Here is a 15,657-nt window from a genome sequence, read left to right as displayed (position 1 = left end):
GTTTCTCGTCTGCAACGTGTTCGCTACTAATCAAATATTGTAGGATATGCAGAGGGTGAATTTGTAGAGAGTTACTTCAGAGCCTTCGAGAAGATTTCCCTTCCAACATGAAAAATATACCGATTGTCCCAGCAGTGACGAAATTCACTCCGGCACCGATGTCAGGCATTTAAACCTGCGAAAAACGGCTGAAAAAAAAAACGAAAAATTGCTATAATATAGTTATCTCCGGCCGTGAAAGTTTACATTCTCCGATAGCAATGTCTGCTTTGATTGAAATGTGAATTAACCTATTCGCATGACTTGTCAAATTTCATATTTTCCAAAAAGGTTACGAAAATGTTGTCATTTCTGGAAATATAGAAAACATTTATTCAGAAAAGTTTTATTCTGAATACGATTTTCAGATCACATTCAAAATAATATTCTGAACTGTATGCATACACATTGCAACAACATATTTATTGAGATTTTGACCCCCACAACGATCACTGAAACACTTGACTTCTTCTAAGGAACTTGGAAGAGATTGAAAATACCGAAATAGTTGGGTCGCTATTTCACATCTCCCTCTACCTCCTTTACCTTCATGCCACATAAAACAGTCACCTTGTTCTGTAACCACATTATAAATCGTGAAATTATAGGTGGCTAATCGACGTTTATAAAATAACGCATCATTTGTGGGGTCAGAGCAAAACTTGTTGCAAATCGAAATTGCAACTGATGATCTTATTGTTATCAACAGCAGCGTCTTTGTCCAGTCGTTTTGCTTCTCGAGAATTATCCTTCAGTTTTTGGTGTGCATGATAATTTTTCTTCATGTCTGCTGTTGGATCAGCTTCGCTATTGAAGGCTCCACAAATCCGACATTGGTCTTTTTTTGGTCTGTGAAAACCCAGATTTAAGTTATCTTTGAAACAATTTCGGTAGGTGGATAACTTTGCCGTTGACTTTCCATTTTCTTGACACCATTGAACGTACATCCTGTACATGGTGGCTAAATTCAACGACGAGTCCAAGTATTTTCGTTCAATATCTGATCTGCAGTAATGAGATGGAACGCATGGAAAACTTTTAATGTGCAACATTATGTCTTGGACTATAGCAGGATCTAAGGTGCCACTCTTGCCCTTTCCACGTCCATCAGATGCTGCAATATTTTCGTTTGACCGCTTCTTCATAGCTATGTCAACAACGCCTTTACGAATTCCTAGTGTGTTGAGGAACATAACTTTACAGACTTTTTTTCTGCTTCCATCAATCGGAAGAAAATAATTGATTGAGAAATTTCTTCTGGACTGGTGCTCGGTTGTTTTAGTTTTTTTCACATTTTTTCCGTGTTGGCATGAATAAAATCTCGTTGTCGTGAGTAATCTCGTAGTTCATAATAGGCCTTGAAAATGTTGAGCCTTTCAGCTTCTGGGATTGTTGAACATTTCAATCTGCAGGTTTCCTTGCAAGGAAGCATCATTTGGATAGCTGGTCTTATTTCCCCTTTCGTTGTAACGTATTCCTTTCCTAAAAGTCTACTTTTTTTTTCTAATATTTCTCGGCCAATTGTCTGGATTTCTTCTTTTCCTTCTAGGCTTATTAGTCACCTCTGGATGTTCCTCCATTCCTACTGAGTTATTTCTGGAATTTAATACCTCTCAGAGTCAGAAAAATTATTATTGAGATCTGTTTTTTCAGAATCAATCAGAAGAAGTATGACTAGGAAAATATTCAGATTCATCTGGAGAAAAATCACTGACACTGTCATCACCAGCAACCGTTCGAAAAACTTCTACAGAGTTATTATTACCTCGTTCTGAACTTGACCCTCCTCTGTCTTCTTCTTGATGTATCACATCATGACTCGGTTCGGGAAGTGGAAGCTGATCGTTCCTCAATTCATGTTGAAGACGAGCTGAGCCATGTTTCAGAGTGTGATCTCTCTTCTGTTTGTTTTCGACAGACACTTCTGGAAATTCTCTTTGAGTCGATTGTGATTCGGAAAAATTGTCTAGTTCCGACCTAAATTCATTGTGCTACAACCTAGTGCTTATAGACTCCGGCCCTATGATGTTTTCACCCAGACCTAAAAAAAAAAGTTAAAACGGTTGAGTATTCACATCAAATACACGAAAGTTGCAAAATTACTCAAATCTGAAATAACATGTGAAAAGTAGGTATCTCAACATAATTTCAATACCTGAACTGAAGAACTGAACCTAAACAATTCACGCTATAAGTGAGCATCTTCAGTTTTATACTTTCGAAACCATAAATGCAGCCCTGCAAAATTTGTAATAACTAGGTATCTCTAGTTACATACTTCTAACAGAAAAGACAACGAATATTTTTAAGATTTGTTTGGTGCAATAAGCTGCTATCTTGAGTTATCTACTTTTTGCACTATAAACGATCTTCTGAGCGTTCTGAAAAAAATAGATGTCTTCAGTTACCCATTTATGACATGACAACGAGCACGTATTTTATTTTATCTACTTTTTACAGTGCCTACTGGATGTCGTTACATTACTTTGACAAGTTACCTATTTATTACAATAAATTCGGCTTGTTCTCGACTATATGCAATCGTGGAGAACTAGAAATTGCAAAATTTGGAGTTACCTAATACTTACATTCAGGCGACGATATCATCTGTATAAGTGTTACTGTTTGTTATTCTTACTATTTTATACCTTCTCGATGTTCCATTACACTTTCAATTTCTCAAAATTATGTAATAGAGTATCCAAGGTAGCTGACTACTCGAAGAAAATATCTCAAGGAGTGGGTAAAATAAGATTCGAACACTATTAATAAAGAGTGATTGTAGGGAGTGGTATAATTTCAATGTTATTCAACCAAATAGCCAGGGATAACCGATATCGTTTATATCCAGTAAGGACTCTCCTTAAGGTATCGATACCAAAAGTTCACAAAAGTAAGTATATAATAGGGCAAGATATATGTGGTAGAAAAGTAACTTGATTTGATTTAGTTTAAGCCAGAAAAACAGTATGAATAACGATACAGCTTACTTGTGATAGTTATTGTGTTTTCCACTCTTGGTACAGCTCCTTAGGAGAATGTTGTCTTGTCGAGAGTGACAGCGTAGCAGGGTAGGCCTAGGCGTTCGAACGAAGCATCCAAAATACTCTCTCCGTAATCACTTCCACTGAATATCCAAGTTGGGGAGTAATTGCTCTCCTGGATGAACTCATTTCCTATTCCAATGATCCAGGCTTGGGTGATGAATACTACCCCGGGCTATCTTCAACTAGATATTCGGCCCTCATCTTCAATGGTAAGTAAAACCAAGCTGAACTGAACCGTTTCGTACTACATGCATGTAGTACATACATATACTACATGCAAAGGCTGATGAAACCTACCTCGATGATGGGTGGCCTTGAGTAGTAATTATTCAATGTGAATTTAACAAACTTCTGTAATTCAGAAACAAATCTTTTTGAAATAGTCAGAGGACCTTCCTTTGACTAACTTTTCCTCAAAATTACAAGAGTTTCAAAGAAAAATCCGCAAACAAGCGACTCACGTCTTTCCAATCTCTCTAGAACACCGAAAAAACGATAATTCTCCTGAACTCTCCTTTTTTTCATATTTACTGAAAAACCTGCTTGTTTTCAATCTTTTTTCATTAGTGTCGTTCTTTATATTTTAGGTTGGGAACCCTGATATTTATAATGAAGTGACTTGGTAGTTCCAATGAACCTACAGATGACAAGCAGAAGTGAGGTTATGTTATTTTGTTATGAATTCCCAAAATGATGGAAACAGTTAGTAAACGGCCACTATTTTGGCTATCAACTGCAGAGCAGATCAAAGTACCTGATGATGAACCCTACCCGTACCTCGCTGGACTCGTCTTTGGTAAGTATTGAACGAAAAATTGTTATAACATTCGTAGTTAATAGATCTTTCTGTTTTAGGCATGGAAATATCAGCATATCCCTGTTCTGAATGTACATATTTTATAAAAAGTAGAAGTTGAATAATAAAGTTCAGTGAGTAGAAATAAAAAAACTGTATCCTTTTTCTTATCTTCACTGCTATAACCTCTGGAACTAACATAACTCGTAACATAAGAATGATTCTGATTTACTTCATATTTTCGTAAATTGCACCATTGTGATGAAATGGAGTGTAATCGACATAAGACTCATTATAATTTTGACAGTGCTTTCTGTTACCTATTATTTATAGATAAAGAAACTCATCATTCACAATTCATCAAATTCAAACGATGCAGAAGGACCTATTCTCTTTCTTTCATTCGTACATGACCTCAACAACAGTAATCGTCAACATTGTACAGTGCAATTTGCCAACGATTCTTCGTTCACTCTTAAGTCTTCAGATTATGAGGGATTGTCGAGTCAGGCCAATCAAGCTGTTGCTAGTACGCAAGAATATTGTTTTCAAAATGTTCTCATTCTGAACAGCTCAAAAACTAATACAATCGTCTTTTCACTATATGAGAATAATTGCAGTGTTCGGGTCAAAATAAATGGCAAGTCAATACAAAAAACTTCATCTGTAAAATTTTTAGATTTGAACATTGAGGCTCAACTCTCTTGAAACAAGCACATTAATTATATTTTGAGTGAAATGTCGAAACATTGTTTTGTGATTCGTAATCTCCGTAATTTTGTTCCATTGAATATATTGAAGAGCTATTACTATGCTTATATTCAATCTTCATTCAGTTATTGTCTGATCAACTTTGGTAACTGTACAAGAATAAACAAATTACTAATAGCTCAAAAAAGATAGTGAGAACAATGTATTTCAAAAAATATGATGACTCATTTAGGGAGCTGTTTACCGATTTGGATATTCCGATATATGGATACCGATATATATTCAACTGTGTTGTTCATGTCAAAACTCATCTCGACAAATTTGACTCAAGAGATAATTTTCGGATCGCCACAGGATATACGTTAAGATCTATCTAACTATAATTTCATTGTTCCCCACCATAAATTGACGAAAGCAGCAAACGACCCTCTAATTATGCCCTTCAAGTTAAACAACAAACTACATACATCTCTTAAACAGCTATCAAACCTGCATTCCTTCAAAAACAAATGTTAAAGAACTGTTACATGACAATACATTTTATTCCCTCGATGAATACTTCCAGGCTGATTTGGAAATATCAATAACTTGTTTGCAACAGTTTAGACTGTACAGATACAGATACATTTTCACTATTTTCAATTGTCATATTTTTCAGTTTCATGTTTTTTCATACTTCTGTTTGATATATATATATATATATATATATATATATATATATATATATATATATATATATATATATATATATATATTGAGGTTTGAGGAAAGCCCACATACATCGAGTAGACAGGCATCCACTATATGCAATGTTAGCCATACATCGATAGAAAAACACATTGAAAGAAAATAAAATGCATTCCTATAAATAACAAGTCTCAAGAGCTCATAGAAGACGGTTTCGAAAGAAAAACTTATTTTTGTGAGCAAATGATGGACATGTTGGATAACAATACCATCCAATATCAAATAGCCCAAAATGGACTCACCAACAGTATATACAGAGAATTCTGCACTGACACTTGTCAAATATAATCTAATGCCTTTCGTGGTATTAGCCAGGAGAATAGTTGTTTTCTGATAGGTGTCAGTCTGAACGAATTGTTCCTTCAGATAATCTGATTTAAAATGTGCCACCCCGTGGCACATTCAGCCGAAGGCAGGGATACATAAATATGCGTCACGTCACCAAAACAGAAAACTGAAACGATTTGAAGTGATTACGCAAGAAAATTCCAGAGCATCCCCAACTGTCGTCCGCGTGACTGATTTCCCCGCTGACAGTGGTCTTAATCTCCGGTTGTCAGATGGAATGTGCAACCGTGAAGGGAAATTTTTCCGGGATTTATCGAAAACCTCGGCGTGGGTGGAAGACCAACAATGTGGGTGGACGGAGTTATGGTTTTTTTGGAATGTCGGTGATGGGGTCAGGAATTTTCCTTCTGGAGAAAATCCTCGTGCAGGCTGAATTTTTATAAAATATTGGTAAATATGCGACAGATTGCAAACTGGTCTATAATTGCTGGTTCCTCCATATTTCTACAGGGTGTTTCCTGATTGCGGTGAAAATTTAAGAGTAAGGGCGTCTTCAGAAACTAATTGTTTGAAAAGAAGGTAATGAATATAGTCGCGAAATACAATTGTGAATATTCAACAATGACTGTAACTTGACAAATGGCAAACATAAACTAACTTCAATCATTTATACCGCTTCAAATGTAAAAATACCCATACATGGTACGCTTGAAGATCTTTTAAGAGGTTTCACCTCTGTATGTCCCAAAAGCCTATTGAGAAAAGTAAACAAACATGGTATCCGAGGAAAGACATCCGATCTTTTGTCCAGTTACTCATCAGAGCGCGAACAGAGTGTGGAAATTGATGGTGTACTGAGTATGCCAAGAACTATGGCTCATGGTATTCCTTAAGATACTGTACTGGGTCCACGTCTCTTTACTGTTCACATGAATATTCTTTTCCCAAAATACCCCTGGAAAAACAATCAATTTCTTCGATGATACCGTAATTTTATATACTCCACATGTAATAATATAATTTTCCCAACATTTCAGAATGGTGTCAGTTCAATAAATTGACTGTTGATTACACAAAATCTCCATATACACCATTTACATCTTATGTCAACATATAACCAAATCTCTGCCCCCTGAAGGTAGGTTTGGATCGATAAATCGACATATGAGATGGGACTCACACATGAAAAAGCTCCCGAAGCTTCTTGAAGGTTTTATGGACATCAGCCAATTGAGAATAATATATTTCTTGCTAGTACATGAATAATGCCGTTGCCCTCCGTTGTCCTGCCTCGAAAGCCTTTCAACTGGGCATCTTCTTTCTATCCAGCTCTACCGCTGCAATGGAAACCACCTCTTCAAGTCAACAGGGAAGAAGACTCAACTTTATTAAACCAAAAATAATACATTTACAAACATTGCTTCAGAATCAGAATAAACTCCAAATGTTCCTTCTAATAATTATATACATTAATTCATAATATTACCAGAAAAGACAGATGATGTAAGTCCACAAGTCATTCGCTTTCTTTTATGGCATTCAGCTTGGTTTGAGAAGATCGTCGCCTCTCCATTGTATTCATGAGCTAGCCGTAACAGTAAGCTTGCAGCCTGCAATTCATCTATCCCATTCATCTCGCACAACGATCTCTGTACATTCATTCGCAATGCGTACCCATTCACTATTTCACCCGTTTCCATCTCACAGTTGCATTCTATCCCTTTTCTGTTCCAGTCTTTCTTTCCATTCTCTTCAACGAACCTTGTCTCTATGCATACATCTCTCAAGCACGTGATCTGCCGTTTCAGGCTCCCCCTACCCTCATGGGCAAGGCACTTCCGGTCCCAGGTTGAATCTAGCCAGGGAAGTTGCCGTGCCCTATAAACAGCTGGACGGCCTTTCTCGGCAGATTCAGTGCTTCATACCAGACTGCTCACAGAGCCTGTATAGCAGTCGCCCTGTCATACCGTTGTTCCATTCTTGCTGCCATCCTTCCTTGATCCGTTCTTCCATCCTTTTTCTCTCTTCATTCTAATCATTCATTCTATTTACTTCCCAGGTAACACGATTCTTTTTAGTACCTTTAGTGGCCTCTTCATGCGCCTATTTATAACCAATGTTATTGTTTCGGTGTCCTTTGCGCCATACTATTTCAGTACGTGCTCCCCTCCCATTCCTCTCTTCAATCATTCTCTGGATTCTGGCTACCCTTTTATTCCTCACTCGTACTGCTTTAATTCTTTCCACCGCTCAGTTCAGCTTCATTCACACTGTTTTGTTCCGAGATACTTTCGTTCCCTAGAACACTTGCTCTCGCTCCTTTCAAGCGCCCAGCCTATGCCCATTTGCCCGTCCCCCATTCTCGCTCCTGCGTCCACATATACTTCAGTCATTCCCTCCTCCTGCTTCTCCTCCAGCAATATCCCTTGCATCCAAGGGAGTACCTTGTCTGTTCCTTTCATTCTATCTTCGATCTTACTTTCTCCATACATTCTCCACTCATGATATCTGACCCCGACTTCTATACGAAGTGAGGCTAAACCTGGCCGTCGGCGCCGTTCTGTACGCCCCACATGAGGCAATCAAAAAAGGCCTCTGCGTCGCGCTCAGTTGCCTCCTCACTCTGCTATCATGTATTCTACTCCCCCACACTTGCACTCCATACATAATTGCAGGCTTTGCTGACCTTACATATATGATTCTAACACATTCTCTCCTTATTCCTATATTCCGCCCGGTCCATCTCCTCATCTTTCCAGCTAGCGTACTCATCCTTTTTCTTACCTACTTGTGGTGGTCTATGAATGATAATCCAGAGTCCACCACATATCCTAGATATTTCGCATTCATTCTCACTTCGATCTCTCTCTCGTTCATTCTTATGACCGGGGCTCTTTCATTCCTTCTGGTCTGTTTGAACATGCATTCCATTTTTCTTTCATTATATTCCAACCACATCTCCTCCTCCCATGCTTTGCATTCATTCCAGACCAGATCCCATCTTTCCTCTATTCTACCCACATAGCTACCCTCAATGATGACCAGCTGGTCATTCATCCGCGTAGGCCTGCACTTGCACTCCATACGTTCCTATGCCTTGTCTAACTTTCATATCTCTCATTCGTTTGAACCAGGCTTCCATCACAATCAGCCATAGGGTCGGTCCCAGACTAGAACCCTGTGGAGACCCTCTGTTCACTGTTTTAGAGACCATCCCACAGGTAGCTGTTCTCTTCCCTACGAAGCTCATGCACGTCTTCCCCACATTTTCTGGCATAGCCATTCGTGCCATACATTTCTCAATCGCCGATGCCCACGCGGTATTAAAGGCGTTGCTAGTATAGTCGAAATTTCCATATGGAATTTTTGGATGGGGGTTGTTAGTGATTATTTTGTAGGAAGTATTAATGTAGTTCAAAAAGGGTTCATGAAACTAGTCTGTCTATTTCTGTTGAAATCGGTTTTTCCGTTTACCAGCTGTCGCTCTCCTACAAACGACGACTCTCAAAAGTCGAAACTTATGCAAGCTAAGGACTAACGAGGTCTTATCTTTCAACGTGTGATTCCTAACACGGTGAGACACGTAATTATTGTAGCGAACTCTCATATGAAGAAGCCCAAATCATGAATATCAGACAACTATTCTGGGTGACAGTATTATCATTCATTGACAATGAAAAACTTATATTACTACTTTACGAACATGTTTACAATACGCGGAAAAATTTTGCTATATTTCTACCCCGATGTGTAAAAATATTCTTGGACAGTTAAGCAGCGATGGAAGCTCTTGGTTCCTATCGAAAAACGTCTAAATTGGTACCAAATTGCCAAAAACAATAGAAAGACTTAACAGATTGTCTCTGGTCAGGATTCCTGCCCATACTGGCTACTGACTCCCTTGCAAAGGAGAGTGCTGCAAGCAGCTTCATCGGACCAGAATCTGTCATTGGCATCATTGAACACCTGGACGGCCAACAGTTGTTGAACTACAGTAGGGATGAACTACGATGTCAAACAGGCCTTTCTACAATTCACTGTCATTAGAATCATCATACGCAGAGCTGACTGGCATGGGGCGTATGTTGGACAGGCTTCTGAACGATAGAATGCAATTGTGGTGTGAAAGAAAGTTGAAATTCTTCCCGACTCAATTTGGGTTCAGAGGGGGAATGGAAACCGTCATGGCTGTAGAGAGGATGGTGTGTCGAAATCAAGAGAGGAAGGAGACATACTCTGGTTGTGGCATTGGACCCGTCAAACGCCTTTAATACCGCATGGGCACCGGCGATTGAAGTGTGCATGAGGCGAATGGGAATGCCGGAAAATGTGGCTAGGACATGCATTAGCTTCATAGGAACAGTCACCTGGGACCGACCGTATGGCTGTTAGTGATGGAAGCATGGTTCGAGCGAATCAATAGCATGGAAATCAGATAAGCATTGGTGCAGTAGGAGTACAAGTGCAGGCCTATGCGGATGACCAGCTCATCATCATCGGGGGTAACTCTATCTATAACATTGAGGATAGATGGAATTTGGTATGGAGTGAATGCAAAGCATAGGAGGAATAGATGTGGCTGAGTTATAATGAAAGGAAGACGGAGTGCATGTTCATACCAACCAGCAAGAATGAAAGACTCCCGGTACTGAGCATGAATGGAAGAATGATAGAGCAAAAAACGAGTGTGAGATACCTCGGAATTGTGGTGGATACATAGACCACCACAGAAAGGTGGGGAAAAAACTTAGTGAATTGAGTGGACCGGGAGGAACATCGGGCTGAAGAGAGAATTTGTAAGGTTAGCCAAACCTGCGGCACTGTATGGAGTACAAATCTGGGGGGAAAGTGCATGACAGTAGGGTGAAAAGACAGCTAAGTGCGGCACAGAGGCCATTTCTGTTAGCCCCGTATGGGGCATACAGAACGACGCCAACGGCTGCGCTCAGCGTCATCACCGGAATGGCGCCACTTCAAGAAGAAGGATGGGCCAGATATCATGAAAAGAGAGTGAATGGAAAAAGGAAGATAGAAGACAGAGTGAAAGAAGAAGACAGAATATTCGTCTAGCTGCAAGGCGGAGTTGCTGGAGGATATGGAGGGCGAAGAAGTGAGTGAAGTGTATGTGGATGCCGGAGCGAGGGTGGAGGATGGAAAAATGGGAATAGGCTGGGCATATAAAAGGAGAGGGGATGAATGGACCACAGGAAATGAAAGGATCACCGGGCAAAGCAGCGTGAATGAAGCAGAGTTAATAGCGATAGAGCGAATGATTAGCATGTGTAGTATGGATGAGAATCTGAAAGTAATTAGTGACTCTACTATGACTGTAGAGCGAGTGAAAGTAGGAAGAGTGGTGAACAAAACACTCGCAATGATTCATAGGATGATTGAGGAAAGGAGAGGGAGGGGAGTACGTACCCAACTCACATGGAGAAGGGACACGATTTCAATAATATTGGGAATATGAAGGCCCATGAAGAGGCCAATATGAGCATGAATAAGGAACAGGTGTCGTGGAATGTGAGAAAGTTACATAATAAAATGGTTGAGAGGAAACGTATAAAAGAAAGTATCAAGAGGGAATGGCAAAGGGAATAGGAGAGAGGCACGACTGGGCGGCTATTATACAGATTTTGTAGAACAGTCGGGCATGCATCACTGGATCTGTTGCGAGAGGCGGTCCAGCTTTTCACGGGGCATGGGAACATCCAGGGATACCTGACACGATTCAACCTGGTCTCGGAGGTTCCCTGCCAGTGTGACTGTGGGGAGCCAGAAACGCCAGATAACGTAATTGAATCATCATAGAGGATGCAAACGGAAGAAAGAACGAATGGATACGATTCGCGAATGAATGGGCAGATAGCGTGGTGAGAGACGAAAGGGAAGGATATAGGTAAGTTACCAGCACTCAAACAAAATGACGGAAAGGTCGCACTGGAGGGTACGTGGCTTTCTTCCCGGTCGTGGCAGAACATGAGTTTGTATAATTGTTCAAAGCTCTGATGATATGCGATAATATTGTGATGGAATTAACGGGGATTATGTGCTGGGTTATTATATGTAGGGGAAGTATTTATCATGCTAATTTAGTTTATTCTTTCACTCATGCCTGTTTTTTTTTGCTGTTTGCAACTGAAGTTGAAATAGTAGAGTTGATGTTTGAATTTATTATTGTTATCAGGAAATTAGGTAATGGAAAATTTGTAGATACACATATATATTGTATATTTTTGAGAAATGAAGAATATGGGTCTTCTACCCTGCTAATTTGTCCCATCACATTGGCGGCGTTCTGCGTCGGTGATGCGCTGGGGGGGGGAGTTTGGAGGAGTAGGAATTCCCTTGACAGTGGTGGCGCTAGACAAAGAAAAAATGACAGCTGAACGGCCTTCGAGCAAGGACAGCATAGGCAATGGCATCATTCATGCCTCTGCTTGGAAAATCATGGAAGATCAGAGCACATATTTCGTGCCTGCCCCGCTGGGGACCGACTCAGGTTTTTTAGAGTTCGACAGAGCCGTACTCTTACCATATGACCTGAAAGACCACTCACCATACAAACTAATCGGCTTCGTTAAAGAAGCTGGATTTATTTGGTCGGGTGTGTATAGTTGTGAGCCATATGAAACCCTTGCGGGTTACAGTGAAGGGTCGAATACACCCACTCACTTTAGACCCAACTTAATCCCGATGTGGGAAAATGATCGGACGGCAAAATAACAATTACTAGGCAACTAGAATATATACGTACGTACCTGAGGAATATTGGAAAATATGGAAAATATGAAAATTGTTCAACTGACTGAATTCTCAAGACGGGACATGAAATGTTTAGCAAAATTATAAATTCCAAATGATTATAAGAAAATAGCGAGTGTGCTTTAGACCACACGACTCCATAATATGAACACATATGAGCTAAGGAAGTTTCACTTCAGTCGTGTGGTCTAAAGTATACTTGTTTTTTCCCAAGATCAATTTCAATTTTAATATTCTGCATGGCTTGGAGACTGTGCAGGTTGCAGTCGAGTATACTGTTCCTAAACCGAATAATACCAGGTCTTTCCTTATCCACTTCGTCAACGTAGACACCCGACGTACTTCTCTGCCAATCTCCCTTCTCATCAAAGGAGAATAAATGAGCAGATCGATCAGGCAAGCTTTCAGCAAAGCCAGAATTATGAAAAGCTCAGCCAGATCAGCATCGCAGTGATCGGTAATGGCCTAAACGAATGTAATTATCAAACAATAGTTAATTATCCATTTAATCGCATTAGAATGAAAATTCTTACGCTCGACTTGCCGGCTGGGCCCAAGAAGTAAGAAAACTAATTTACAAACTTGGTGCTAATTTGATTCAAATTAAGTTGAGCGCAAACCGATTTCTATAATGGCGGCCTCGGAAAATAAATCACCGCTCACCACTGCGCCAATAATTGCTCTATTCGTGTATTTGAGGAAAGCGTTCGATTGTTTCTAGATGAGTAATTCTGGAGTTTTCACGATCAAGGTGTGTTCCAAGCCCGTGTCATCTGCTCTTAGTCATTGTCGCTACAATAGGGAATATGCATGATTGTTTTATGTCTTAAATCAGTCATTCACTCCTCTATAAAATATAAATATGCTTGATAATATTCGAATCATTTTTCAAAGTGGAATTTGAAACATTAAATTTGAGCCGTTCAAATGCATTAGATGACGTAAAATAACACGTGTTTGTTTAAGAAGAAGAAGGCATACATCTTTATTGTCTAAAATGTAATACATTTTGTCGACAAAAGGTGTCATGTTTATAAATAGGTACATAAAATGTTAAAAATATATAAAATGTATTCACAAAAATACAGTGGAGATTAAAAATAATAGACCAAAAAAACAGTCAAAAAATATCAAAGATAAGAAAAATGTACAAATAAATATGTTATTAATAAAACAACTCATTTTCAAAACTACGTAATATACATCGTGTTATATTGAAAGACTAGAATTTGAATGTTTGTTTGAAGGTGATTGACAATGTTTCATGATGAATTTCACTAGTTCGGACTTCCATTGTCTACTATATAAAATGATTTGAAATCCCTGAAACAACTGAAAAAGAAGAATTGAAAATGAATAGCTGAAAATAACAATTATATCAACCAAAATAAACCTGAAATAAAATAAGAGTGAAATCATAGTCATCACCCGAAGACGATTGTAGATATTAACAATCGAAACGTCGTGAACTAACGTGACTTGGAATCTCTCCACTTTTTATCTTCATTTTCTTTTTTCATTTCTTCATTTTCATTTATTCAATTGTTCTATTTTCACTTGTATTTTATTTCACTATTATTTCATTTCAGGTTTATTTTGGTTAGTATAATTGTTATTTTCAGCTATTCATTTTCAATTCATCTTTTTTAGTTGTTTCAGGGATTTCAAATCATTTTATATAGTAGACAATGGAAGTCCGAACTAGTGAAATAGAATTTGGATGCAAAATACTCTTCCAAACTGTAGAAGCACTTTCCAAAACAAGGTTCTTCACTGATTTTCTAAATTTTTTAGGTTCATCATTTGATGTAATATGTTTTGGTAGATGATTATATATTTATCTACTTCTATAGATTTGAGACTAACTGGTCAAAAATGATGTGTGCAGTGAAGTAAGCAGACAGTCTCTAGAATGAATATTTCAAATATTAATAATATTTTATTTCTCGAAGCTCTTTTCTGGATAACGAATATACTCTTCTTCAAAATCTGGCTGGATCTGGCTGGATCTTCTGCAGAAGAGTGGTCTACACGAGTCATGCATCTTCAATTTGACTTTTATTCTCAAATCTCTTTTCTGGATAACGAATATACTCTTCATCAAAATCTGGCTGGATCTTCTGCAGAAGAGTGGTCTACACGAGTCATGCATCTTCAATTTGACTATTATTCTCAAAGCTCTTTTCTGGATAACGAATATACTATTCATCAAAATCTGGCTGCCTAAGCCCCAGAAAGGAATTCCATACCGGAGATGACTATCCATAAGTGAATAGGATGCATTTATTGCTGCTGAAAATTCGAGTTCACGAGATATGACATTTATGGCGGAGCAACCAGAAGATAATTTCTTTTTTGAAGCAGTAATTTGCGTATCAAATTTTAAATTACTGTCAATGAATCTACCAAGAAATTTAGTTGCAGGCTAACTTTCAATCATGTGTTCACCTAATATTACTTGTTCTAAGTCCCAATTGAATGTTATCAGATTTGTTTCAGAAACATTTAGCGATAGCATACTCGGTCCACACTATTTTTTTTCTGAATCTGAGTGGATAGACCGAGTCAAAGTACCAAGATCTTTATCAAGCCAAAGTACTGTGGTGTCATCCGCAAACAAGGTAAATGCTCCATATTTATAGCAAGAATAAAATTTGGCCTAAGCGACCCCTGAGGAACTCCGCGTATAATTCTTCCACTATCAAAAGTGATTTTGCCAATGTATTTTTTGACTTCCACTAGTAATATAAGATCTGAACCATTCTAAGACTCTCCTTCGGATTTCGTAATGGAAGAGTTTTCACCGCAGGATTTCATGTTCCATGCAATCCATTCTCAGCATGTCAGTTGATTCATAAATATGCATTTTCAGTTTTATTTGCTATATAGATCATGGAAGGTGCTAAAACACCTCATTTCCTTGTATGGTAACAAAGTGCAAAAACACTATTATAATTACACCCTATAACGCGTTTTTTTGTATTCCAAGCGATGAAAAGTACGAAAACAATGGTGTGAGATGATGAGAAGGGATAATGTATATCCAATATCGTGTTCATATTGTGAAGATCATTTTAACGAAAGTATGCTATATTTATATACAGCTCAATTTGCATTAAAAGTTTTGTATCAGTTATTAAGCAATATAAAATTCGATTCAGAACTAACGTAACCTAGTTTACAAAAGTTTAGTAAAACTTTGTATGAAAACCTTTCTCATTGAAGTTTTACGAAATTTCGATCATTGGTAATTTTTTTCACATC

The sequence above is a fragment of the Leptinotarsa decemlineata genome, unplaced genomic scaffold, assembly GCF_025532065.1.
Source record: "Leptinotarsa decemlineata unplaced genomic scaffold, Ldec_3_MD MMD2_tig00026307_RagTag_RagTag, whole genome shotgun sequence".
Lineage (NCBI taxonomy): Eukaryota > Metazoa > Arthropoda > Insecta > Coleoptera > Chrysomelidae > Leptinotarsa > Leptinotarsa decemlineata.
Note: the sequence above shows the minus strand (reverse complement) of the source record.